Source organism: Cnephaeus nilssonii (assembly GCF_951640355.1).
Source record: "Cnephaeus nilssonii genome assembly, chromosome: 1".
In the NCBI taxonomy this organism is placed as follows: Eukaryota; Metazoa; Chordata; class Mammalia; order Chiroptera; family Vespertilionidae; genus Cnephaeus; species Cnephaeus nilssonii.
Genome location: NC_137072.1, coordinates 66,041,810 through 66,069,407, shown reverse-complemented (window position 1 = coordinate 66,069,407; position 27,598 = coordinate 66,041,810).

Sequence of the window (27,598 nt, the reverse complement as noted above, 5' to 3'; positions counted from 1 at the left end):
ATGACCTCAACAAGCCACACAACACTCAACTTCTTGGGACCTCAATGGCTTCAGCTATAGAGGTGGTTTGAACAATGACCTTTTTCTTGTTTTGTTTTCTTATTTTTCTTTTAGCAGTAGAACTCTTTGTTCATATAAATCATATTCAAACCCCAATGACTAATAAAAAATGGTACTAATAATTCACAATTATTGCAAACTTAGAATCTGCCAGCTTTCTACTAAGAATTTCAGGTGGATTATCTCATTTAGTTCTATCTTAACAGTAGAAGGTAGAAAATTTTATTGGCATTCCTGTTTTACAGATGAGGAAACAAATGCACAGAGAAGTTAAGAAACTTGCCTAAGGTCACACAGCTAGTAGATGGTAGGGAATCTGACTCTCCAGTATTGGCTTTTAACCTCCAGGGTAAATGGAAGTCCTGTTTGGCGTGTGCACGCACATATGTGTTTACTGGGCAAGAGGACATGTGAGATTGTTAATATAGCAGAGTCCAGAATATTTGGCCTTCTCTTTAGTCCCCGAGGTAACCCTAAGGCACCCTCCAGGAAGGTGGGGAATCACAGAATGAAAACCCATTAACCCATATGATCTCTAAAGCAGTAATTATGAACAGGGTAAGCAGAAAGAAGATTATCTGAATAGCATTTGTGGGGCAAAGGGAAATGAGATACAGCTTGAAAACAAACAGCATATTGTCCCAAAATTTCTATTTGTTTTTACTTACAATTTTGAATTTATTTTGAATTTCAATTAACATCAATAATCATATGAGAATTACACACTCATATATAAAAGTGTAAAGGCTGTAAAACTTGTGAGAAACACTTTTTAGGTAGCTCTTCAGATACATGAACTTTAACTTCCATGGTTCTGCCATCTGCTTTAGTTCCTGCTCATTTTCACCACTCCTTGTTCAATGTCCTAGCCCTGTGTCAGGTAAGGCAACTCACATCCCCTAATTTAGATCAGTCAATAAAAGATGGGCACCCATGTGACAGGCCAGATATTGGCTCCCACTAGGATAATAATCATTATAAGAGCTAATATCTATTGTATCCTATTATGTGCCAGAAGCTACAGTAAAGATTTATATATACATAAACTGATTTAATCTTCACATAATCCCAAGCATTTACTCTGTGCTGAGTAGAATCTCTTTGGGAGGCCTTTTCTGACCTCCTGGCCTGAGAGGTGGCCCTCCTATGAGTGCTCATTATGCCTGGCATATTCCTCTAACAAAGCATAGAGCTAACAATATCATTTCATGAGACTTCGGTCTGCCTTCCTAAATAGGATATAAGCTCCTGGAGGGCAGGACTTTGTCTTCTACATCTCTGTATCTCTAACACTAGACACAGGCATTGGCATAGAATAGACACTCAATAAATATTTGCTCAATGCTGGGAGACTCTTTCATGTAGCTACCCCAACTGTTTCCCTCACACGTCTCTCCTTGGTTACCTCCACTTGAGAGACTGGAAATGGTAACTTTGCAGTTTTCCAGAAAGATTCTGGGAAAGATATTTTTCTTTCTGACACTAAAAAGCTGTCTGACAAGAAAGCTCTTGAAGTTCTGATGGTTAGAGCTACTGCAGACATTCTGTGATGATGAGGGAAAGAGCAAGAGGGTCACAGGCACACAGAACCAGAGCCTTAATGTTTTTGAGCCATCAAACCTTCCCTGCAATCACCTTTCTCCAAGACTCCTTGCCATGTAGGACAAATAAACTCTGTGTGCTCAAAACACTGAGGTTTCTGTTACTTGAAGCTTAAAACATCCCTTCTCATACGTGACTATTTTGAAATTAATAAACATGGGTCCCTAACCTTAAAAAAAGACCCCTTAAAAAGAGGGTTGCCAGTGTCAATATGGGACATCAGATTAAATATAGGACTTGTTAAAAAACAATGAGTAATTTTTCAATATAAGTATGTCCATTCAATATTTACAACCTACTTATATTAAAAAATATTAAAAATTCAAATTTAACTGAGTATCCTGTGTTTTTATTTGCTAAATCTTGCAATTTCAAAAAAATACTTTTATTGATTATTTTTTTTTAGAGAGAGAGGGGGAAGAATGGAGAGAGAGAGAGAGAGAGAGAGAGAGAGAGAGAGAGAAACATTGATGTGAGAGAGGAAATATCAATCAGTTGCCTCTTGCACGCCCCCTACTGGGGATTGAGCCCCCAACTCAGGCATGTGCCCAGACCAGGAATTGAACCAGCAACTTTTCGGTACATAGGACGATGCTCAACTTACTAAGCCCCTCTGGCCAGGGCTGGCAACTCTTTATGGATAAGTGTTAAGAAGCTTCCAAGAGAGGCAGAAAAGATATTTAAATCAAGAGCATCTAATTTAGCAAACAAAACCACACCCAGGATAAGATAGCAGCAATAACAACTTAAGTTACATGATCCTTCAAGTTTTCAGAGAACTTCCATAGACATTACACATTCAGTAAATACTTTCTGTTTACATTATATTAAAAACACTCAATTCTAATGAGTTATTTGCCCAAGGTGGCACAGCTAAGTAAAGAAGTTGAGACATGAACTCTTATCTGAAATTCTGGTACTTTATAATAGAACTGTAACGTGCATCAGAATCACCTGGAGGGCTCTTTAAAACACAGATTGTTGAGCCTTTACCCAGTAGGTTTGGGTATGTCCCAAGAATTTGCACTTTTACCAAGTTTAGGTAATGCTGATGCTGCTCATACTGGGACCACAGTTTCTGGAAACCACTGCTTTCTATTATGCCAAAGCAGCTGTTTCCCAGCGGGGCAGAATCCACAAACATCTATCCTCTTTCCAAAAGGAGAAAAATCTAGATGGTATAGCAAAGCCAAATGATAACACATGAACTGCAAAGAAAAATAACCCCTCTTTTTCTTTGCCTTGTATCATTGGGAGCATGCAAGTTAAATGCATACATGAGGATGAAAGAACATTAAAATGAAGGTGATGCCTTGTGTCCTGAACACACTGGTTTCTATTCATCGGAGTAGATGCTGCCCACACATGCTGGAGGTTTTACTAAAGTGTGGGAGGTGGGAATGGGGTTTGAGTGTGTGTGTGTGTCTCTGTGTGTTTCTAGAGGACAGCCTGCAAGAAACTTAAGATCACTACAAACTGCTCAGGGGCCTGCAAGTTGGTATCCCTGGTGCCCTCATCTCTAAAATCACATGTGGGTTCAGGCATGGAATTTGGAATGATAAACCAAGAGATATCCTTTATCCAGAGTCAATTACATTCTCCTTTGTTTTCTCCTTTTCTTGTCTCCTTCGTACTCCCACAGCAGCCACTTACCAGACAGGAAGATGAAATAGAATTGCAGAGGAGTGGCCAATTGTAAGGTAGTCAAGTGTGCCTGCCAAACCACAGGCGGATTGGGGGTGAGAAAGGGGGACATGGAAGAGAAGACAGAGAGCTATTTATTCTCCGAATCTCTGAGTGGTAATTTCACTGTCTACATAAACAGTAGCTGAGAGCATTAAAAACAAATACAATTATACTCCAAACATGGTTCACATTCTTGGGGCCTCCCACCATGGGGGAGACTGCAAGCCTTTGGGGGACCTCTAACACTCCCCAGCTGTCCCAGACCCTCCAGCTTGTAGGTGTTCCAGGACCCCTCATGTATCTCAGGTTAGCGACTATCTCTTGCCTGCCCACATAGTTTCTTCAGCTATGAGACGAAGAGTAATCGATTCCATTTTTTAATTTTTAGAAACATTAATGTTGCAGAAAACTATAAAGAATAATATAACAGCAAATATTCATAGTCCTGTGATCCAGATTTAGCAACTGTCAACATTTGGTTGTATCTCTTCAATATTTTGTTTTTATGGAATTATATGACAAATATAGTCAAGCAAAATTTTTTAGCAACTTACCCTTTGCCCATTATTCTTCTCAGGCAAAAATATCATGAGGTTTTATTCCCATTTCATTTAAAAAAATTACATGCATTATGAAACAAGGTATAATATTTTGGTTCTTTTTTGTTTATATAAATAATTCATACTTAGGATTTTGTTCTTCTCTTTGTTTTCACTCAACATAAAGTTCTTGAGATCTAACCAGTTGATTTAGATGATCACTTTGAACCACTCATTTTATCTACCCATTTCTCTATAAATGGACATTTACATTGTTTCCAATATTTTTCACTCTTACAAGCAATGCTGAAATGCCCATCCTATTATATGACTCTGCACATACACCAGACTTTCTGTTGGATATATACACAGAAAGAAGTGGAATTATTGAGACCTAGGTATTATACCTTCAGTTTTACTAGATGCTGTCAATATATCTTGAAAGTGGGTAGATCAAATTATAGTCCCAAGACCAATTTCACCCACATCGTGATAACTCTTGATATTGCCAGACTTAGTTTTTGCTAATGTCAGACTACAGTAAATGGTGCTCCATGTTTTTTCATTCTTATTTCCTAGTAACCAATTGAGTTTTTTCTGATTCAGTTTCCACCTCTGTGAATTGCTTCTTCACATCCCTTGCCAGTTTTTCTATGCTTTTCTTTGTCTTTTGTCTACTAATTTGTAGATAGGATATATATATATATCCTATCTATAATAGAGTAACATGTAAATTACCATCACTCCGCTACGCCCACGATTGGGCGGCGGGAGGCTGGGGGGCGGGACTCGGGGTGGCCTATCCGGCCATTGAGAGGCACAGATCCGCTGCCACTGAGGGGGGCTACCCTGCTGTTGAGAGGCGCAGGGGGTGGGACTCCCGCCCCCTGTGCCTGTCAACGGCCAGATCCGCAGCCACTGAGGGGGCCTGCCGCAGACACCCAGCTGCGCCTCTCAACGGCAGGGTAGCCAGGTGTCCGCGGCAGCCCCCCTCAGCGGCTGTTGAGAGGCGCAGGGGGCGGGAGTCCCACCCCCTGCGCCTCTCAACAGCAGGGTAGCCCCCCTCAGCGGCCGCGGACCATCAAAAGTGGGGGAGCTGGGTGCCTGTCTGCTCCAGCACCAGGCCTTTCAGAAGCCTCCGCCGAGCCGGAGGCTTCTGAAAGGCCTGGTGCACCAGCGGACAGGCACCCAGCTCCACCGCGAAAAGCGAAAGCATGTAGGGGACCCTACACGTGCATGATTCAATCATGCACTGGGCCTCTAGTATATATATATATATATATATATTCTGAATATATTATATATAAATATTGCAAATAACTTTTCCCTATCATGGCTTGTGTTTTGACATTATTTATGAGTAACTTATTACTTAAAAGCAACCTAAAGAAGTGATTACAGACCATGGACTTGGCATTATCATATACAATCCTTCAGTGGGCTGGGGGATAAAGAAACTGAGACTCAAAAGCAAAGTTGTAACTGGGGAATCAACATTTAAAGTCATGTCTGAAAGCTACTAATCCAGTGCTCACTCTACCACAAATCAACATACTTGCTCATATTTTCGCTCTTACAGAAACACTGTAAAGCCTCATTGCAGTTAAAATATGCAAAGAGAGAATTTATGGCATCAGAAATATTTTGGGATGCTTGTTAAAAGTCCAGAGAATTTTATTCTGTAGGACTGGGGTGAAACCCAGAAATATGCATTGTAAACAACTCCCCAGGAGACAACAATGTACCAGATCAGTGGGCCAGACTTGAAGGACAGACACTCTTGAGAGAGAACTGAGAAACGAAAGTAATTACTGAAGCTGCTGGGGCCCATGGGAGGTCTGGAGTTCCAGCTCCCTGTGGAAGTATTTGATGTGTCTCTCTCCTATTATCCTATTAGTCTGTAGATTCTGTGAGGCCAGGGACTTTCCTCTTCTGTTTTCTCCAAGTATCTAGCACAGTGCCTGACTCAATAAATATTTGTGGAATGAAGAAATGCTCCACATATCACATTCTGTAGATAACTGCCCAAGGGCTAGTACGAGTTTCAGGAAGGCTCGAACTTAGCTTCAAATTCTAAACTTCCCTCTCCTGCTGAAAGGGAGATCAGCACAATTATTCATTCCACATGCCAAGTGCTCTTGACCTCAGTTAATTCACTGTATTGACCCTCTGCCCAGATAGTTGTCATCTGAAAATACATATTATGAAAGCAAGCATTCCCAGTTACGAGTGTGCCTATAAAATGACAGTCAATTCCGTATAGAAAGAAATTTATGTAAATTCCTTACTGCGTGAAAGCTGCTGCTCAGAGGCTTGTGTTTTAGGATCCCTTCAATGCATGCTCTTTTCACCTTATCCTGGTGCCACAGGCAGGACTAGTTTGTAAGGCCCCATGCCTCATGACATCTCTTTGAAGCAACTATGACTCATTGGCCTAAGCTTTTAGTCCTGAGAACTGTCACATCTGGTTTAGGCCATCTCTGCCTTCGATCAAAACTGTCAGAATTTTCCTTCTTCTATGTTTTAGTCATGCACACTTGAGATGACCAGTGGGTCTTCTCTCTAAAGCAAGCAGCCAATGAGGCCTTCAAGTTAGGCAAGGATTTGCCATGGTAGATCTGGGTGTGATGCAATGTTCAGAGACATGTGGCCGGGAAGGAAAAAATGTAAACATTTCTGAGCACTTTGTCACCTCCACCTATTTCTGATTCCTCAAAAGGACAGGTATCTTTGAATATCCTTAAAAGGTATAATGAGGAGAGGCCTGAGAAGACTATCTAAGCAAGAGGTATGACAGGACCATGGGTGAATGTGGTTCAGGGAGGTTCTTATTTCTCTTAGATGTATTTTTATTTTTAGAAATAACATTAAAACTTTTTTTAAAGTGCAAAGATGTTACAACTCCTATATTTAATCAAGAAACACATGGAGATGTTGCTGGTTTGATGACAAAGATCAAGAAGTCATCTTCTCTATAGCTAGAGAAGGTGATATGGGATCACTGTCTTTTAACTCCCAAAGAGTGTGGTGAGATTCATTGCAGTAAGCTGAAGTGTCAATTGGCGAGAACAGAGGTGGGCAGAATGTCTTCTCTGGAGGAGGGTCTGGAATTCATCCTATCTACTTCCCTCAGGCCAGCAGCCAAGCTCAACACTCTCCTGATCGCCAGGGCAATTGCCTTCTCTTCACTTCTTCCCTGGAAGAACCAGACTAAAGGTGAGTCTACAGAGAACTGCTGTTTGGGCCTTCGTGTGTTATGGGTGTGTGGAGGAGGACGCTTACAAACATAATGCATGAGCAGCATAGGAAATCTGTTGGCTGGTTTTGTCAACTGACGGTCGAATTTTCATATCTTGAATGAATCAAATCCAAGGATGTGTGTTTTTCCCCCTATAAACTTATATATAGCCTGATGAAGATATTTTAAGCTATGTAATTCTGATAAATTTGCACTTGACTCATAAAAAATGTTTTTTCCTATGGGCCTAATATTGTATGATAATTATTTTCTGATCTTTTAAAAGCCCTTGGCCTTGGAAACAGGAAGTGAGAAAATAAACCAGAAAATCAAAGAGTTCAAATTTAAGGCAAATCTGTGTCTCACTAGTTCTGGCACATTGTGCTTTCTAATCCTGACACCACAAATAACACCAGTCTCCCAACGGGTGTTAAGAAAATAGAGACTTAGATTTAAAGCAGAATATTTGTGGGAGAAAATAACTCATATCCCTACTACTTCCTTAACTTTTATAAATTAGTGTTTGAAAGAAAGAGTAACCCTTGGTCTTTTTATGAAAGTTTGATTTATACCCTTCACATCTCAAAAGCTCCAAGCTGCTGAAGCCTCTCTCTGATGGCCCTTTCTTTCCCACCGACTATCTGCTTCTTTCCTCTTCCCACAGGTGCAGGTCTGTGTGTGAGTATGAGTATGAGTGTGAGTGTGTGTGTGTGTGTGTGTGTGTGTGTGTGTGTGTGTGTTTACTTTGCTCTTACGTCTTCTTCCAATGCTCTAGAAGCCAAGACACGGTAGAAACCCTTCTTGAACCAGTAGCTTTCTCTGGCCACATGTTATGCCCCTACCCTCTGCCTACTATCTGACAAATATGTGATTATGATATATGTGATTATGGTCAACTATCATTTTTTGAGTGCCTTCTATGTCCCAGATGCTGTCACTTTAGGTTTATCTCATTTAATCATCAAAACAGGCTATGGTGTATGCAATCCATCTCTGATTTACAGCTAAATAACCTGGGCCTCAGAGAATAGAAGTCACACAGCTGGGAAATTATGCTTTCAACATTCAAACTCGAGTCTCACTCATTACAAAGCACAAGATTTTTCCTCTACATTGCACCTTCAGGAATAGATAAATACCTGAGAGTGTAATGAATGTAAGGCACATTTTCTTAAATTTTTTTCAGCAAATTTTCTCTAACGGCAGAGAAGAGTGAGTGTATATATGTGACTGGGTATGAGTGCATGTTGGGTAGAAGGGGACACAATATGTTTTGGGGATGTTAGTCTGAAACATTTGGCTGCAGTCACATCATTTTTTCTATTACCTGAAAAAGTATTCTATCATCTAAGAAATTAATTCTAATTTTTCATTCTATTCCATAATATATTCATACTTGCTGTAATATTAAAGAAAATGGTTAAAAATATGTGCCATTGGCTTAATTATGCTCTCAGAGGATGCCCCATGTTTATCCTGCAGGTGTATGGATCCCAGGCATCAGGTCATAACCCTGGCTTTACTGTAACCCAGGATAAAAGATAGAAAAAATAGATCCATTTCCACTACTGAAAATACAACTGGAGAGTCTGCTCCTTACAGAGAGTGTGCCAATAGTATTTGTGCCTAAAGAGCAGCACATTACTACCAATGATCATAAGGTGGATTTTGAACACTTAAAAGGAGGCTAATGGTACAAAGGTAAATGAGAACAATGTAGTGCAATTTTTTATAATTGGGAATTATTTCTGCATCTTAAACCAACCAGCTTTTTACATTTTAGCATAGAGAATCATTTACATTCTAACTTCCCAGCAGGGTACACATAGTTATGAGATATAGAAGCAACATACTAGAGGGAGAAGAGCCTTACTCTGGGGCTCAAGACCTGGGTTCTAGATTCCACTGTGCTCTCAGCAAGTTTTCACAGGAGTTTTGACAGGTACTTAACCTCTGTGTTTGCATCTGTAAATGGGGAGTTGGGTAGTGGGCAAATGAGTTCTGATATGCCATCTAGTTTAAACACTCTGTGAATCTAAGGTATCTGTCTAAGGGATTGCAGTGAATAGAATATAGGCATTAGGATCAGACAGACCAGAATCTGAATCCCAGTTGAGTAATTTAATAGCTCCGGGAGCTTCTGCTTCCCTGTGCATGAAAGGAGACATAACTCATACGGTTATTGAGAAGATGAAGTGAGAAAACATTTGTATAACTCTACCATGGTGCCCAGACAGATAGGTGGCACTCAATAATGTTACCTATTATTTTGATGATACATAACAAAGAGATGGAGAAGTGCTCAGCTGCTCTGCTGAGTTAACAGTTGCATTATAAATGTAAATGCTATATTCTGGTTTGTGTTAGGTCTTTTTGTCATACTCTGTTAGCATCATATTGTTTTTCCTTAGAGACTTTAACACAAATTTCTGTGATTATTTCTGTGATTCTAGGATTATTTATTAAATATCTTTCTTCCACTTTGCTATAAGCCCCATGAGTACATCAGTTTGGCTCACATCTATATTCCCAGAATCTAGCATAGTGCCTGGGACAAAGTAAGTGCCCAATAATCATCTGTCAAGTGGGTGAATGAATAAATGAATGAATAGGTCTAAGATATATTTGTTCCTATCTCATCTAATCTATAAGTATCATCAGGAGACATGTACTCATTATTTGGGAGCCAGGAAACTTACTTGTTCCATCCCACCTGTATTATGAAGTCTGACTGTTCTACATAGTCCAATTCATGCACAATGTATAATGTTCAATTGTCGGCCACTCTGCTATTAATACACGAGGCTATCAATTTTTAGAGCTTACAACAAACTCCTACCCACCATGGCTCAGGTTCTGTCATACACACCCACCTACATGACTGCCCAATAATATAGACTTATCAACTCATAGAAGTAATGAGAAAGGTACCGTTTTCATTGTGCTTAAAGAGAAATAACAGGGTATTTCTTGTATTTTATTGTTTTTTAATGTTCTAGAGTGATGGTCATTAATCTGTAAAGTATATCAATATCATCTGGGAACCTTCTAAATATGCAGATTCCTGGGTCCCACCCTCATCTATTCTGAGTTGAAATATCTAGTGTGAGGCCTAGGGATCTGCATTCAAGCAACCTCTCCAAGTAAGATGCAGGAAGACTGGCCCATGCTTTGAGAAACAATATTTTAAACACTGCATTGAAAATAATCACCTTACATTTTCCTAATGACTTTCATGCAGATACAATATTTTTGAAGTAATACTCTTGAGATATAATTGGATACAATATGTGACAATATGTGCAAATGCTTCTAAACTTTTTGGTGGAGTCCTAAAGAATTGACAGGAAAAGTTCTACATTAAGCTAATTAGGAGAGAGAGTTACTATTTTAGATCCTTTAAAAAAATTGAATATAAATATCTTTTGGAACCTCGAGGTTTTAAATTATTTCAAGTTATAAAAGTTGCTACTTAATTCAACAAAGAAAGAAGGGACCATGAACAAATATCCAGAGCTCCAAAGTGGCCATTCCCAATGGCTAAGGAGATAACAGATAACCACAGTGCTGAAGGCTGGTTCACACTGTTCTGGAAGCCTTTGAAGGAGTATTGAGGGTGGAAGAGGAAATAAGATCAAGCAGAAAAAGTACAGGTAAAGACTGATAATCTCCTCCACTCCCAACAGGAGGTTCCACATGCTCTGATCACAAAGGAAGTGAAAGTTCTCACTATTGACAGATTGTCATCACTTGTGTCTAAATGGCTTTGAGGGCAGTAAATAAAATCCATGTTCACTCCAATAGACTAAAAGGAGTGAAAGTCAAAGTGCAAGGCTATTACAAATCATGAATGTGACAGAAATCCCAACTGAAATAGCCCCAGTCTATAGGTGCTAAAGCCATTTTACTTCCAGACATCTCCCACACACCTGAGAATAAAATACCAAGCTACAAAATGTAATCCTGCTCTAATTTAGAACCTGAATTTCATGTCTTTGGAGGTGTATTAAAAAAAGGCCTACGTCAGCCTTTAGCTCTCTGCAAAGATAATAATTTAGACTATCACCAGACACTTGTCAAACCTGTAATTTTTCCTTGCTCCATTTTATTTTGTCTCTACAAATATGTAGAGAGCAATGCTGAAAAACAAGACAAAGGAGCATGCATTTAATTACTCAGGTAGAAGGAAAGAGGAGAGAATTAACACAGGTGCTCAAAGGTAGAGAGAGTCCCTAGCATTGGAATCTACTGTCCTCCTTCATTTCATTTCAGGTAATGACAGACCATCTATTGTACTCAGTATGGTAAGCAAAGAGTTCCAGAAGGCAATTAGGGGAAAGAAGGACACGATTATTAACATAGCTGGTGGGAGAATGACAGAGATTGGCACGAAGAAAGTCAACAGGAGGCATGTCCATTGAAGGAACAATCTTCATGGACTTTGTTCTGCTCAATTATTCAGAGACAGAGTGTAAAGAAGATGTTATCATCTAGTAATATAGAGAATACTATGTGTATTAAGCAATGAAAAGCCTTCCAGCCGAAACCGGCTTGGCTCAGTGGATAGAGCGTCGGCCTGCGGACTGAAAGGTCCCAGGTTCGATTCCGGTCAAGGGCATGTAACTTGGTTGCGGGCACATCCCCAGTGGGGGGTGTGCAGGAGGCAGCTGATCGATGTTTCTCTCTCATCAATGTTTCTAACTCTCTATCCCTCTCCCTTCCTCTCTGTAAAAGATCAATAAAATATATTAAAGAAAAAAAAAAAAAGCCTTCCAGGGTCCGTTGCATTCTGTCTCCTCTGTGGGCACTGAGTCATTTATTTTACTCATTCAAAAAATATTTTTAGCACCTAATGCATTATTAGGATTTGCGCTAGGCACATAATAAATAATAGAATAAGCTACATTTTCATCCTTAAGCAGTTTTAAGTCTATGGGGAGAGACATACCAATAAGCAAGTAATTTTAACTCAGTGTGTCTTCCAGTGAGGACTTAGAGGTCAGGAAAGGTTTCCTGCCATTTCAAGAACAGCAGAATTTGGGAGGAGACCTTAAGTGAAACTAGGCAAGAAACAGATAAAGAGACTTCCAGGTAAATGCCTGGCAATAGGAGATAAGGTAGAATCAACAGGATGCAGGGAGTGAGTTGCTTGGAGGCAATTTCTGGAGGAGGAGAAAGATCTGTAGACTAGGATACCTTTGTTTTCTTCTCTTACTATTGCTAGACATAGTAGAATTCATATTCCCTCCTGGCATCTTGAGCTATTCTACTCAAGCAGCCAAGCTTTGAAGACTGACTTGTGGTAGTCTCAGATCTATTCAGTTGTAGCCAAAGTAACTGTAAATTGTATTTTTGTAATCTACTTACATACATCAAACTCTAAGGCTCTGTTTCCTTTTGGCCTGTCTTCTTTACTTCCTTCATTTCATACACAATGAACAATGATGTCTATAGTATTGCCTTCCCAGACAGATTTAATACTATCTCTATGTGTTTATATTGTCTAGATTAAACTAACTTTGTAAAAATATATCTCTCCAAGTTCTGCTGGTTTCATGTTCAGTTGTGTTTATATTCCTTTAAAACTTTTAAAGAGTCTTTTTGATGTTTTTAGAAGTGGCCTATTTGGCAAGCCTGGTCTCCCCACTTTTTGCTGTTGATATGATCTCTGCATTAAGTGCACAAATGCCAGGGCTTTGTACTGGCACCAAATAAAGCATGTTAAATGGACACATCTCTGCTCTTTCATTTGTTCTGCTCAGGAAGGGAGTTTAGAATCACTTACATTTCCCTGCCCAGTTTTTCAAGCATTGCCAGGGAATTAATAAACTTTTGTCTCTACATATCTCATTTGTAAGGGTGAGGTGGAACCAAGCCATACCAGCTCACAAGAACCGACTATTACATTTTCAGGAACTTTGTGAGCCAGTTGTTAAACACAGCTGTTACTACAAATTATATTATATGCTCAAATGAATAAATTATGTTTGAAATAAGGGTGATATATACTAACAGCATACCACTTCCTAATTATTTTACTACTTTTTACTATTATTTATGCTCTTAAGGCCATTGGAATCTATTGGTTTGGGGTGGTGGTAATATTATATAATGGTGAGCTACTGTGCATTTCTTCCCATCTTTCTGTTCAGGGATATCATGTTGGTAACTTAAAAATGGCCATGATGAGAATATTAATACCACAAAATTGGCAGAGGCTACAAATTAGGACTCTTATTTTTTCTTCACAGATCCAGTTGTTAAACCTTGACTCATACACCACTGCTTATGTGGAATAAAGGATGTGGCGATTGATTGGGAAAGAGAAAAAAATGGATATTGGCAAAGAAACAGTCAACCAGTTTTAATCATATAAAGAAAGTTCACTAAAATTATAGTCTAGGAGAGGTTCAGTTGAAATAAAATAATATTCTCTAAAGAATATCTGTCCTCTTGGAGTTAATAGATTTTCAAGGCTAATGAAGCCTTGACACATTACTCCTGTTCCTTTCGCCTTTAACAGAACAAGTGACTGTAAGAGACTACAGCAGCCTGAAGGGCATCAAACCTGCCAGGACATCTGCCAACACACCTGAGAGCCCTGGCAGCAGACTTTGTTGCACAAGTTCTCCCAGACATTCGGGAAATCACAAAGTAGATGAACTCGTTTTGGGGATAAGGTAAAAACTGTATTAGTATCTCATAGTCAAAATTATGTCTTCTGAGCCTCTGCAATTTCTGAGTGCTGTAAATGGCATGTAAAAGGTACCTCTGTGCTCAAGAGAACACGCAGATCTATTTATCATGAAGGCACAGAGTAAGTAACAGCCTAGCCAACAATGGTAATAGCACAAGTGACTTTCACCAGAGGGCCTCAATGGACCTCCTGGACCGTTGTTGAGGTTCCTCAAATATCCTTGCGGTATAGTCAAGAGGCAAAAGCAAATATCCAATGGTTTAGGGAGGGAAACAGACACATTGTGCTTCAACAATTTTCTTAAATTTAGGAATAGATCCAATAAGACAAACAAACAAAGGACCAGAACCCCCAAACACTGATTTATAGTCGAATATAAAGCGCACTGTCGGATGGTAATGAATGGAGATTCCAAAGCCTCAGCTTCAATTCAAGTGAGTTACTCTGATGGATAAATAAACAGTGATCCAAATCTCCTTCAAATGTTGAGGTTTTTAGGAACTAGAAAAATCTTCACCAAACCAAGAAATTATAGACGTGTTTTTGAAGCTGTTCAGGACACTTACCATAAATTCCAAAATATAGACAGCAACAATTATAATTAATTATAATTAATTACATGGCAAACTTTCTCCTTAAAATTATATAGGCTTGAAAATTTTTATGATTTCTGGATGATTTAAAAACCTCTTGGAGTTGATCCCATCAAAAGAAAATTATATAAAATCTCCAGTTTACAACTCACTTTAAGTACTTTTTACTAACATATTACGAGTTGATCAACTGGTAAGCAAATTAACCCTTCCTCATTCTGTCTGATGAACATGAGTGAGGAAGGCATTTCTGGGAGCTTTCTTTCATTCCCCAGACAGGGTGCATCAGCTGGCCATTTGTTCCAACTGGTTATTAGGAATTGGAAGGGAAATATGAGAGGCTGGGCCAAGGCATTGGAAAGAATCAAATCTCGAAAAACTTGTCTTTAGAGAATTTTCTACTTCAGGTTCTGAAAATTATAAAATAATCTTGTGGCTTCTGGCATGTATTAAACTTCTCTCAGGTAGAGATGAAACACACCATAGAGTATACTCCTAACTAGGAGGCACTCCCATCATTACCTGTAAGGACAGACCCAGCTAATCTATCGGGATAAACCTGAATTTGAATCAATCAATGAGCATATTCATTCTCCCTGTGCCTGGATCAAGTTTTATAATCATTCTCAACACTCTCCATATACCCCTTCCAATGAGTCTGAAAGGGCACTTGAGACAAGCCCAGATCTGATCCAACATTTTTATTTTGTTGAAAATGAGGGTAAAAACTTTCTTAAAGCCACTACACTAATCAGTGGCAAAATCAGAATTTGAAACCAGGTTTATAGTGCTCTTTCCGTTGTGATGTACTTACTACCTTACTTAAAGCACAGTGGTTTTGGTCTGTGGACTTACACACCTTGAATTCCCACTCATGAGTCTAAGGATCCAGTCGATGGAGTAGACTCTTTGTGAAAGGCACCTACAGACATCCAGCAAACAGAGCTACTGATGAGTTACTGCTCAGCAAAACACATTCCTCCTTTTCTTCCCATACGTGAACTACCAGTGTTTACGGTATTCAAGTCAAGTGAAGAAACCAATTATGCTGAAGACAGAGTTCCAGGATGAAGGAACTCTGCAATTATTTATCAGTTTATTTATTTAGGCAGAGTTATGAGTTGAATTATGAACAGACAAATCATTTTCATCTCAAAGAATCTCATCCTTGCCTTAAAAATTGTGGAGGAAAGGAGGATGTGTGGGAAGTTAGGAAGAAATTTGGAGAGAGAGAAATGCAGACTGGTAAAGTGGGAAATGTGTCTTAGCTTTCCTTGGAAGTATTCTATATATTTTTCATGTGCCTCCTCAGTCAAGCCCAAGTCGTCTCTATAATTCTGATATTCACAATCTACAGTGCCAGTCTTGATGCTGCTCTATTAGTAGCTATTTTCAGTACTGTTAACAATTCTCAGACTATCATTAGAAACACCAGGCAAGAACTTCCCATTCTGCTTCTCCCGAGCCATGCCTTTTAGCTGTTTTAGGTTTGAAGAAATTCAAAGGCTGATGAATGTGTCTAGCAAAGTAAGAGCAATAATTTGTAGATAATATCATAAAGGGCTGGCAACTCTCAGGCATAAGTAACTATGGGGCTGGGACAGAGAAAAGTAGTCTCACAGACACAGCACATTCTGCTCTCTCTCCGAGGACTGCGAATGCAATAGCTGCCCACACAAGAATAAATCCTGTACACCAACATGTCTTCTGTCTCCACCCTGGCAGCAGGCTTCCTTCAGATGCGCCACTTTGGTGTGAAATTTGCTTATGTGTGTTAGTACGACTCAGAAATTTCATATTTTCAAAATCTCGTTAAGATTCAGATATTTTAGAGGAAGAGGATTTCAAAAGTGTTGGGATCTCTGTATGTTTCTCCTTTTTAGTGTTTCAGCAGATGGCATCACCCTTCTTTGCTTAAAAGGTAACTTGCAAAATTGCACCAGCATACCAGGTGAATAAGACTCCAGGTAAAAACTATACATTCATGGTGGGACTTTGTGGCCCCAGAATTTGATCTGATTTATCAGAAGTATAGCATTCAGTTGATATTTTCATCAAAGGCATCCTTGTGAGTTTAATAAGCCAACCAGTTGTATTACCAGTGCTATTTATCGATTTTATTCCTTAAAAAAAATCCACACCTCGTTCCACAATATCTTGTTAAAGGAAAAGTCACAGGTATTTTTATTTAATGTCAAATTATACATATTTTCAGCCCATAAAAATAAGGAAACAAAGATCAGTGAAGAGAGTCCTACACCAGGAGGTAGAAGATTGAGTTACACTAGTAAATTTCCTGTGTCTTTGAACTTCTATTCCTCCAGCCCTTAAACTGTCCATGGTCTCTGGGGATGCACATGAAGAATGGTGAAACCATGTTTTAAAATATTTGGAAATTACTCTTGCAGCAATGAACACCATTTTGGCTCAGGAAATAATGAGAGGACCTCTGAGGGTGGTCTGCATTTTTCACAGTTAAGCAATAAATGCTTTCAAGAGATATAGGCAGACACACCATTTTTATTTTCAGCTTCTCACAAATTCTCTTCTCACAGATTTTATTTTTTAATTGGTAATGGCCCCATTCCTAGTCAGTCACACAAAGTCCTTCTAGATCAGGTTTTTCGCAGAGCACTTTCAGCTCTAATTTGCTGTTTTATACTAATTTGTATTATTTTGCTGTTGTTAGTTCCATAATAATAGAAATTGGGGAAAAGCCCACAGGCAAAAAGGCCAAAAGGAAACCCATAGAAAGGGGCCTGTACAGGAGGGCATCAAGTCTTCAGGCTGAGGTTGACAGGCGAAGCAAAGGTGGTAATTAAGAATAGAGGTGGAGAACCAGAGGAGAAGGAGGGAGACACATAGGATTAAAGTAGAGTAGGCGGAGAGCAGATGAGAGGGAAGGCCTTGAATACCTGGGCACACCAACAGGTATTTCTAACAACCTTGGCTTTGCAAATGAACTACATTCCCAACCTCTTATTAGGAATGTGGTCTTGATTCCTGATTTCAATTTCAAAAGTGGGGAAACCTAGTTCAATGTTTCCCAAAGTTTAGTATGCTTATCACCAGTGTTGCACAGGTGATAAGTAAAACACATGTTTTCAGATTTAATATTAATTGTCATGAGTTTCTTTTCATATGTGTTATGAAACTAGAACATGAAATCTTTAATTTAGGTATTATTTCTTAGGACAAAGCTATGATTTTAAAATCATATCAATTTAAAGAAAAAAAACATATGAAGTTATAAGAAAAGTGATAAATAAGAAAAAATTCACGAGCAGTCTTTGAATGACTTAAGTTGGGGAAAGCTGAACTAATCAGGCTAATGTTAACAAATGCTTGTGTTCTTGCCCCTTTTTGTCTCCCTAATTGGGAGTAATGTTCTTAGAGATTCTAACTCCATTTTATGTAAGACATAGTGTCACACAGTGACAAAAAGGTTATGTTAAAAGGGTGTGAGGAAAAGGGCACCAGAGCCAGTCTAAATTCATTCTTCTGACAAAGCATGAGTATAAATATTTAATGAGATTTTGCAAAGCCTCTTCCCCAACAATTGCAAACTGTACTGTTGTTGGAGCTGGTGTTGGTGCCCGAATTGCAGTAAATAAAAGAACCTTCTATTCTGAATGGGGAAATACCTGAGAAGCAACACGTTGCAATAAATGCACCCAAAGTGAGCATGCCAGTCATGTGCTCTTTCCTTTCCTGTCCTTGGCACGGTGCCCTTGGCCGGCCCCTGGATGGGTAGCCCACCAATGAAGAATACACGCTCCGCTTTCTAACCCCATAATTTTTAGAGTACATTTTCAAATCATAGAGAGTCAGCATTTTAACCAATCCTTCTAAATTCTCTCTTTTAGAAGGAGTCTCTCCTAAAATGCTGCATTCATTGAAAAATAAACAAAAACAGTGAGGAATAAAAAGGAAAAGAAACATGTTCCAGGTTACAAGAGACTGAAGAAAAGAAAAGATTGGGCACCAGTACTTAGTGCAAGGAGCATCGCATCCTCACACATTAGAACATTAATGTCAAGGTAGGTTGATAAAAATATATATATTTAAAAACTATTTTAGTGATTTATTCTATAATCACCCATTTCTCCATTCCCTCATTCTAGCAATAAAAACAAACATTATCTCACTCCACAATGGCTCTTAAAAGGGTGTTGCCAGTTTTTTGTTTCTTTAAGAGCAATAGAATTTATTTAACTTGAGGGACATTATCATGTGAGGCAAAAATATCTCTCACAAGTTTTCCCCCATGCATGCCATGCTTTGTGCTCAAGTCTAACGAGGCAGACAGTCCACCTTTGCCCTATGAGCTGACAATGTGAGGATCTCACAAAGGAAGAGGCTGAGGTTAGAGCTCTCAGGAAACAGACAGATACCCAACCACAAACTTCTTAAGATACAGCATGTCTTTAACACAATGTGTTGGGCCCATAGCTCTCCTAACTGTGATAAGATATCACAAAACGTCCCAATCCAGTCTCCTTCCTGATAAGCTGTCTTCAGAGAAGTCTCTCAGGAGGCAGTCTTAGCCAAAGCAGAGGGATGGCCAAAGGTCTAGGTAACCTGAGTCCCAACCAGTAAGACTCCTGGTCTGTGTCAAGGGTACACTGGTCTCAGCTCTTGTGCATAGAGTAACTGACAGTGCAGGGATATATGGCTGCAATACATACCTACTAATTATAATTATGTGCAAAGTACAGAGAAAGGGCTGCATGCAATACAGACTTGTCAAAGGGGAAGGAGTAGATAAAACATTTATTGTGCAACTACAATGAGTCAAGCACCATATTAAATACATATAATAACTTATTTTATTCTGACAACACATGTGAGGAAAATAAGGTGCAGAGGTGCTAATAACTTGCCTAAAGCCATATGATGAAATAAAAAAGGGCTGGTGATGGAGCAGGTGTGTCAGATCTCAAGTTTGTCTGACTCCCAAGAGTTTTTTATTTGCTTGTTCTTTATATGTTTGTTGGTTTGGTTATTATTTTTTGGGCACTTACTATTGTATCAGGCATCATACTAAATGCTTATATGGATTATCTCAGTAAATGTTTGGAACTACCCTATTAGGTAGGCAATTTTAAAATTTGATAGATGATGCCACTGAGGTGATATAGCTACCCAGTGAACCTAGAACTTGAACCTTGACAGTTTGATTGCAGAGTCCAGACTCCACCACAACAATATTTGACCTCCTTACATTATTATTTTTGGCGCCAGAATGTTCATGTGGAATGGAAGGGATCTTGGAGTCCAGTCACACTCACTACTTTTTATAGAGGACAAACCTGAGACCCAAAGGGATTCAGTGAGACCCAAAGGAATTATTTTAGGAAAAATATGAGACACATTGATACCATATTGAGTACTGGTACTAAGAAGACACACACACACACAGTGTATGAATTGAGTCATCTCAATGATAGGTATTATGGGAATTCAGGAGATAGTAACTAGTGTAGCATGAAGTGGCTAGGGAATGCCCAGAATCCTTGCCCCAATTAAAATTATTTGAAAGTGAAAATAATTTGATTCAGTTGACCCTAATATTCAGGATGATTAAAATGTCTTAATTCAGTGAGTCCTATAATTTTGGATTTGTAGATCAGACAAATTAAACATATATCTAATGGCAGATATCATATATTTATCAGTTTTTTTTTGCTAAATTGAAAACAATAATTACCATCTACTGTCAATATTATTTCATAAAAAGAAACACCATATAAATAGAAACATTATTCTAGTCACAGTCAATAGCTGATGTTTATTGAGCATCCATTATATGTCTGGAGCTTTGTACATATTATCTTGAGTCCTTATGATAACTCTACAAAGTAAATATCATTACCCCCATTTAAGAGATTAAATATGTGAGTTTCAGAGGATTTAACTCTCATGCCCAGAATCACTCAGCTAGTCATGGGGCACTGTAGAAGCACAGGTCCTTCTAACTTCAAAGTTTAGTTCTTTCTCTTCCACAGGTTGCCAATCAAAAATTTGATTCTGTTGAGAGTTACCCCATACTATCAATGGGTTTATAATTTTCAAGTAGTTACAGTAGTCTGCATTGTCCTGAATTTATGATGAAAACATCAAAAAGAAAAGAAAATGTTAAATATGCAACCTATGAATTGACTACAGAGACTCAAATCCTTTTCTGAAGCCATGGTGTAGTCAGGAGACCAAGATTTGTTGTTCAGTGCTCACCAGCCAGTACCTCCCCACTAGCTATCCTGCCTCTTGCCCAGTAAGTGAGCTGCTCTGGGACACAAGCCAAGCCTGTAGGTAGGGAGGTGGTGGGGGAGACAGACTCCCGGATGCATGGAAACATTGGAATCACGTAATGAGACCCAACAGAATCAATTTACCTGTTGACACCTTCTATTTTACAATATTATTTTTGGCTCCAGAATGTTCATGTGGAATGGGAGAGATCTTGGAGTCCAGTCAAACTCACTACTTTTTATAAAGAACAAACCTGAGGATTCAGTGACAGCCCCAAATCTCCCAGCCAATGAGAGCAGTAACAGGACTAGAATCCAATTCAAGGATCCTTTGCACAATCCCATGCTAGGAACACCAATCGTTGAGAAGGGTAAACTCTGGGGAATTTTTGAGTGCTATAAACAAAAGGAATCTTGTAAAGACGGGCTTCCCGTCTGTAAAAGATTGCTAAGGGAACAATTGTTTAAATTACAGTGCTCATATCACAATCTACAACTCCAGAAAACTGCTCTTGGGCAAGAAGGTCCCTTTCAAGCCACTAACATCTGGGGTTAAGCATATAATATTTAGGTTAGAATACCTTCTTCTTCTTCTTCTTCTTCTTCTTCTTTTTTTTTTTTTTTTTTTTTTTTTTTTTTTTTTTTTTGCATTTGGAGTCACTGGAAACCGACTTTTAAGGTGATATTAGAACCATGATAACTCTGATATAATTTAATTACTTTTTTATGATTTAGACTTTTAGGATCTTATTTAATTTAATAAGGTCACCTTTAAAAACAACAGTTATAGAGCTATTTAATGTGCGAAAGTTCTGGTCACTGAAGTTCGGCTGGTAATTCAATGGGTGTTCACAATACTCTGATTTTCTATCTGGTCTTTGAGATGAAAGAACCTACTGCAATATCTGGCACAGAGCAGACAAAATACATTTGGGTTTCTCTCTTCCCTTTCCTGTAGGTCAGTGGCTCCCCACTTTTTTTTTTGGCCATGCCCTACCTAAGCATCTCTAAAATCCTGATGCCCACCCCCCTGTGACATATAATTCTTATTATTCAAAAAGTGAACTCCTACTAGGGGGGTGAGGGCATGAGCAGGGTAGGGTGGGAAGGGCAATGGGGCAATAAGGACACATATGTAATACCTTATTCAATAAAGAAAAAAATAAAAAATAAAAAAAAAGTGAACGCCAATTCACATGGAGGAAGCCTAAAAGGCCATTAACTTGGTCTAAACAAGCTTCCAAAGAACATGGCATCCATGAAAGAGAAAAATAAAAGAACGAAAGGACAGTTGAAGTACTGAGGAAGAAATCACTAAGAAATTGTTTTAAAAAATAATAATATGAAGTGATATGAAAAAATAGCAAATAAAGTTTCAAAACACATAATAGAGAACTAAAATGCATAAATATGTCACAATAGGTATCTATATACTGTATATGAGGTTCTTAGAACCATAAGAAATGCAAAAAATTCACTGTTAATAACTCCTTCTCAAATTGCCCCCCTTAAAAATCAAATTGCCCCCCTGTGGGGCGTGTGCCCCACGTGGGGAACCACTGCTTTAGGTATACATGTGGCTGTTTATGATGTGGGTAGCAGCACTCATGCATGCATGCATGTGTGTATCTGCTGGTAGGGCCTGGAGGAGGTGGCTGCCACAGGAGCCCAGGCCCTAAGGCACCTGCATTGTGGCCACCTTATCGATGGTGGCAGTAAATGAACAAAATAAAAAGAACTGAATGAGATAACAAATGAAAGCATCTACCATAGTGCATAGAATAGGTAGAGACTCAATAAGTAGAAGCTGATGTTGCTCTTTTCATCTTGTAAAAGAATATTATCATTTTCTTTTCAAAGTTTAATAAATGATGGTGACTTAAAATTATATTAACAATAGGTTATTATTGATTAGTCATTTCAAGGTTACATTTGAAAAGAAACAGAATAAATCTTAAACACCATAATCTACACTAAGACCTGTTTCAAGCTCTCAGAATCTACCTGTGGTAGGCTGATTATAGAACACCTTTGAACCCATCAGAACAGAATTTTAATTCTAGAAGATATGGCAAAAATAGACAGGGAGAAAAGTTAACATTAGCAATTTAGGCTTGTACAAAATCTTATAATTTAGGGAGAAATATATAGTTTTACTTTAAGAGTTATGAACATTTCAAAGTTAAGCCCAACCCCAAATTGAATATATAGGCACTGTAATTATTTAAATATCAACTACTGTTAATTGAGTACAGACAATTCTATGTCATTTCATTTAATTCCTACTCACAACATCTGAACATAATGGCTACTCACTTTAAACTTCACAGAGAATCTCTCTCTCACAGAAAAGATTGACTTTTAGACCATCTGGATATCATCAGAAATGAAGATCAGAAAGAATAATTTACTGACTGAGCAGACTTTGAAACAGCCAGTGTGGTGGATGACAAGAAGCCCATGTTTTTGTTTTTTTAAAAAAACATTTTTGTCATTTGGCTCGCATGCTTTTCACATTTTGAAATATTTTGGGACAAGCATTTAAACTGTGAGATTAAATTTCATCATTATGGAGAAAGAAGCTGTCCTAATAGAAGTCATCGCCAAGTCACCCAGACGGCTGACCCTTCTTCTAACCTTGTTGTTAGTCTCAGAAGGAAAATTCACGTCAGAGGATTTAAGGAGAATGAGACAGCCCACATGTCAGACAGGGAGGTAATCTTGCCTAATAGACTGGAGATGCTAAGAGTCAAGTTTGCCCTGGCTCTGCTTCCTTCTCCATGCTGGTTGGGGCAGATTCTGTCACCTCCCAGATCTTTCTCTTTTCTGCCACCAAATGTAAAGAGAAACTGTTTTAGCTCTCAGATTACTTACCAGGCAGGGCTGGTTAAGGAGTAGGAGTATATGATTAATGAACACTTGTAAACTATACTTATAACCTGGGGCACAAATTATTCCCACCCAATCTGGTAAAGCAATGGAGAAGGAGACAGCATTGAGACCAGGGCTGCCATGAAGTGTATAGAGAGCAGGGCCCCAGCACCAGTCCCTGTCTTAGCAGTGAGCAACTAGAATCAAAGATTTGAGTCTCAGGCCATAAGAAAAGGAAGGTTGCTGTCTAATGGGAAAGTGCTTCAGTAGCGTCACATTAAGTTACACACATTCTGTTATGGAAACCACTCCTTTTGGAGCGAGGTCAAAAGCAGATTGGGGCATGTCTGGGACATATCAAGCTTTTAGTTTTCCAAGATTTTCCCTCCCTTCCTCCCTGTATTTATGTTGTAGTCTGTGGCTGCCTCAGAACCTCAGCTTCCTTGAGGCGGGAGAAGGAAACCTACACCCAACCATTAGTAAGTAAAACAAACACGTGCATCTGTACCTAGTTAGGTTTTTTTCCTCAAGATCTTTCAAATGTGGACCTCACTCCCTGAGTCAATTCAAGATGCTGTAGAAAGAGTTTGAGAGGTGAAAATAGGGCCATAGTAAGTGATTAAGGTAATCACATCTACAGTAGTATGTTTTCTTCTTAATAAGCAGACTACATAAAAGGCATATAGAAAGACAGAAGTATAATGATTATGATAGTTGTTCTTGACCTGCCTGTCTTACATTTCTGCAGCTCATCAACTCTGGGATGGGCCCTCACAAGATTGTGGTTTCTGTTTGTTTGTTTGTTTGTTTATATCTTCACAGATAAAAGTTACAGAATTGAACACTTGGCTCTGGAATCACAGCTACTTCTGTTCAAATCCTGATTCACTCATGGATTAACCATGTGAAAACCCAGCCACTCCACTGCTCCCACAAGATACACATGTTACTTAATCTCACTAAAATATGAATAGTATTGTATCTGCATCAAAGGGTTATGGCAAATATTAAGTGAACTAGAGGCCCGGTGCATAAAATTCATGCACTGGGGGAGGGGTGCTGTCCATCAGCCCAACCTGCACCCTTTCCAATCTGGGACCCCTTGGGGGATATCTGACTGCCCACAGGGATCGGGCCTAAACAGGCAGTTGGACATCCCTTTCACATCGAGGACTGCTGGCTCCCAACTGCTCGCCTGCCTGCCTGATTGCCCCTAACCGCTTCTGCCTGCCAGCCTGATCACTCCCTAAACACCCCCCTGCCAGCCTGATCAATGCCTAACTGCTTCCCTGCCAGCCCAATCGTCCCCAACTGCCCTCCCCTGACAACCTGGTCACCCCCAAATGCCCTCCCCTGCATATTCCCTCTTTATTAGATAGGGTTTTTTCTTTAACATATTGGACAGCCCTAACTGGTTTGGCTAGGTTGATGGAGCATCGGCCTGCAGACTCAAGGGTCCAAGGTTCGATTCCAGTCAAGGGCATGTACCTTGGTTGGGGGCACATACCCAGTGGGGAGTGTGCAGGAGGCAGCTGACCGATGTTTCTCTCTCAAAGATGTTTCTAGCTCTCTATCCCTTTCCCTTCCTCTCTGTAAAAAATCAAAAAAATATGTTTTTTAAAAAAAGAAACATTTAATATTCCTCCATATCTGCCTGGCTGGTGTGACTCAGTGGTTGAGACCCCAGGCTGCCGCCGCTGGGAGGAGATCGCCGTGGGGGTTCAAGCCCCTGCCAGGCTGAGATCCCAGCCCAGGCTGCTGCCACTGGCAGGGGGGTCGTGCCGTGGGGAGTGAATTTGTCTTTGTTTTTTAATATATTTTATTGATTTTTTACAGAGAGGAAAGGAGAGGGAGAGTTAGAAACATCGATGAGAGAGAAACATCGATTCAGCTGCATCTTGCACACCCCCAACTGGGAATGTGCCCACAACCAAGGTACATGCCCTTGACCTGGGACCCTTCAGTCCACAGGCCGACGCTCTATCCACTGAGCCAAACTGGTTAGAGCTAATTTGTCTTTGTTTTTTATAAAGGGTCTGGAGGGCCTCTGGGCAGCATTCCGCCTGGCTGCTTACTCTGCAGGCTCTCAGCGGCAGCCCTCCCTGAGACTGGGGGACTCCAGCGGGGCTGAGAGGACTGGGTGCCGCCATCTTGTGGCTATGGGCGCCGAGAGTTTGTCACGGAATGACGTTAATTTGCATATTACTCTTTTATTAGATAGGATAAGCTTACAGTAGCCACATGATACACATCAAATAAACTATCAACTCTTATTATTTATCATAATTATTTTTCTTTTTATGACTAAAGTAGGTGCATCAAATTCTTCTAAAAGACTGTCAGCATCGCTGTTCTAGGATATTTGGGTTGTTTCCAGATTTTACACTGAGCCCTTGTTTAAGAAAATAAGTTATTTCCTGTGCTGCTGTGGCTCGGTGGTTGAGTGTTGATCTATTAATCAGGAGGTCACAGTTTGATTCCCCATCAGGTCAGGGCATAGGCCCAACTTGTGGGCTTGATTCCCTATGGGGGATTTGCAGGGGGCAGCCGATCAATGTTTCTATCTCTCTCTCTCCCTGTCCCTTCCTCTCTGAAATCAATAAAAAATATATATTAAAAAAAATAAGCTCTGACCCACTCTGTAACTAAAGCCCTGTAATAGTGAGCTACCTTACAGGTTTCTACACACTGCATGTGGTGCTTGATTTCACTACAATGACTGAAATTGCCAAACTGCCTTCCAATAATTTTTTAACTGAGCACCTACTATGTACCAGGGACATTGCTACATCTCATTTAATTCTCAATTAAATTGAGATTTTATCTTCATATACCACATGGTCAAAATGAAGCTCAGATGTGTCAAATAAGGTGATGAAACCATATAGGTAGTAAGTGATAGAAAAGGATTTACCAGGTTTGAATTTAGATCGACCGATGCTTTCCAACTGCACCATGGGAAAACATAACCGAGGATAAAAATCAATTTGAGGTGTTGAAATATACTCATAAATCTGTCATTCAGATTTATGACATGGAATCCCTGCATTTGTTTATGTGTCTCTAAAATGAAGAGGTTTAGCTTAAGTAGTGTCTAAGGTTGCTTCTAACCCAGTACGTCTGTGCTGGGGGTTCTGTTAGGCACGAGTCCTGACCGACAATGACATGTCCATATGTAAGTGTTTCAAGACGGTGACAATGTTAGTTGTTCTCCGTGTTTACAAAGTCCCAAAGAAAAAAGAAGGGCCCCTAGACAAAGCCAAAGAGTTTTAATGCTGAAAAATCACCTAAGATTATCTGATTATCTCAGTGGTAGACCCTAAAATATATGAATGGTTCTCTGTCTTTACATATTTCTAGTAAGGAAACAGACCATTAGCAGCAGTCTTATGTGGTTTGGGTATAAATACACCTGATGCACAAAGTTTAACCAAATGGTCTTTTAAGGTCCTTTTATCTTTGTGTTTCTAAGACTCCTATCATGCTAGAGATTCAGGCTCATTTCAAAGTTAAACCCCCCCTTCTTAAATTGTAATTCTGTGTTCCCGAAATTTATTATCATATACATGTGCCTGTTGCCAGTTCCTAACCTGTAATGAGTAGGCACTAGACCAATGGTTTTGAAACATTGCATTCTTAATAAAGACATAGTTCCCTAAGCCTCCTCCAGCAGAGGTTTAATTCCAAGGTTTTTGATGGGAGCAGGAATCTGTGCTTCTAGTTAAAACCCCAGGGGATTCTAAATGAAATGATGCCTATGCTTTGGTCAGAGGAACAAGCACTGCCCTTGGATAATGCAGCAGAGAAGAGAAAGAGACATCACCTCTGAGCTGCAGATGGCCTTGTTCCAGACGCTCGGTATAAGAAGACGAAAAGTAGTTAAGAAGTTAGAAAAACCAGGCTGGAAAAGGGGCTCCCTCAAGGTATATTTTGCTGCTTTATGTTATTAGCAAAGTATCAAAGGCCATATACATTGTATTGTATTTTGTTGTTATTTAACTTATATTATGATAAAATAAATCAAGGAAAAATGATCAAAATAAGTATCAGCATAAACCTTT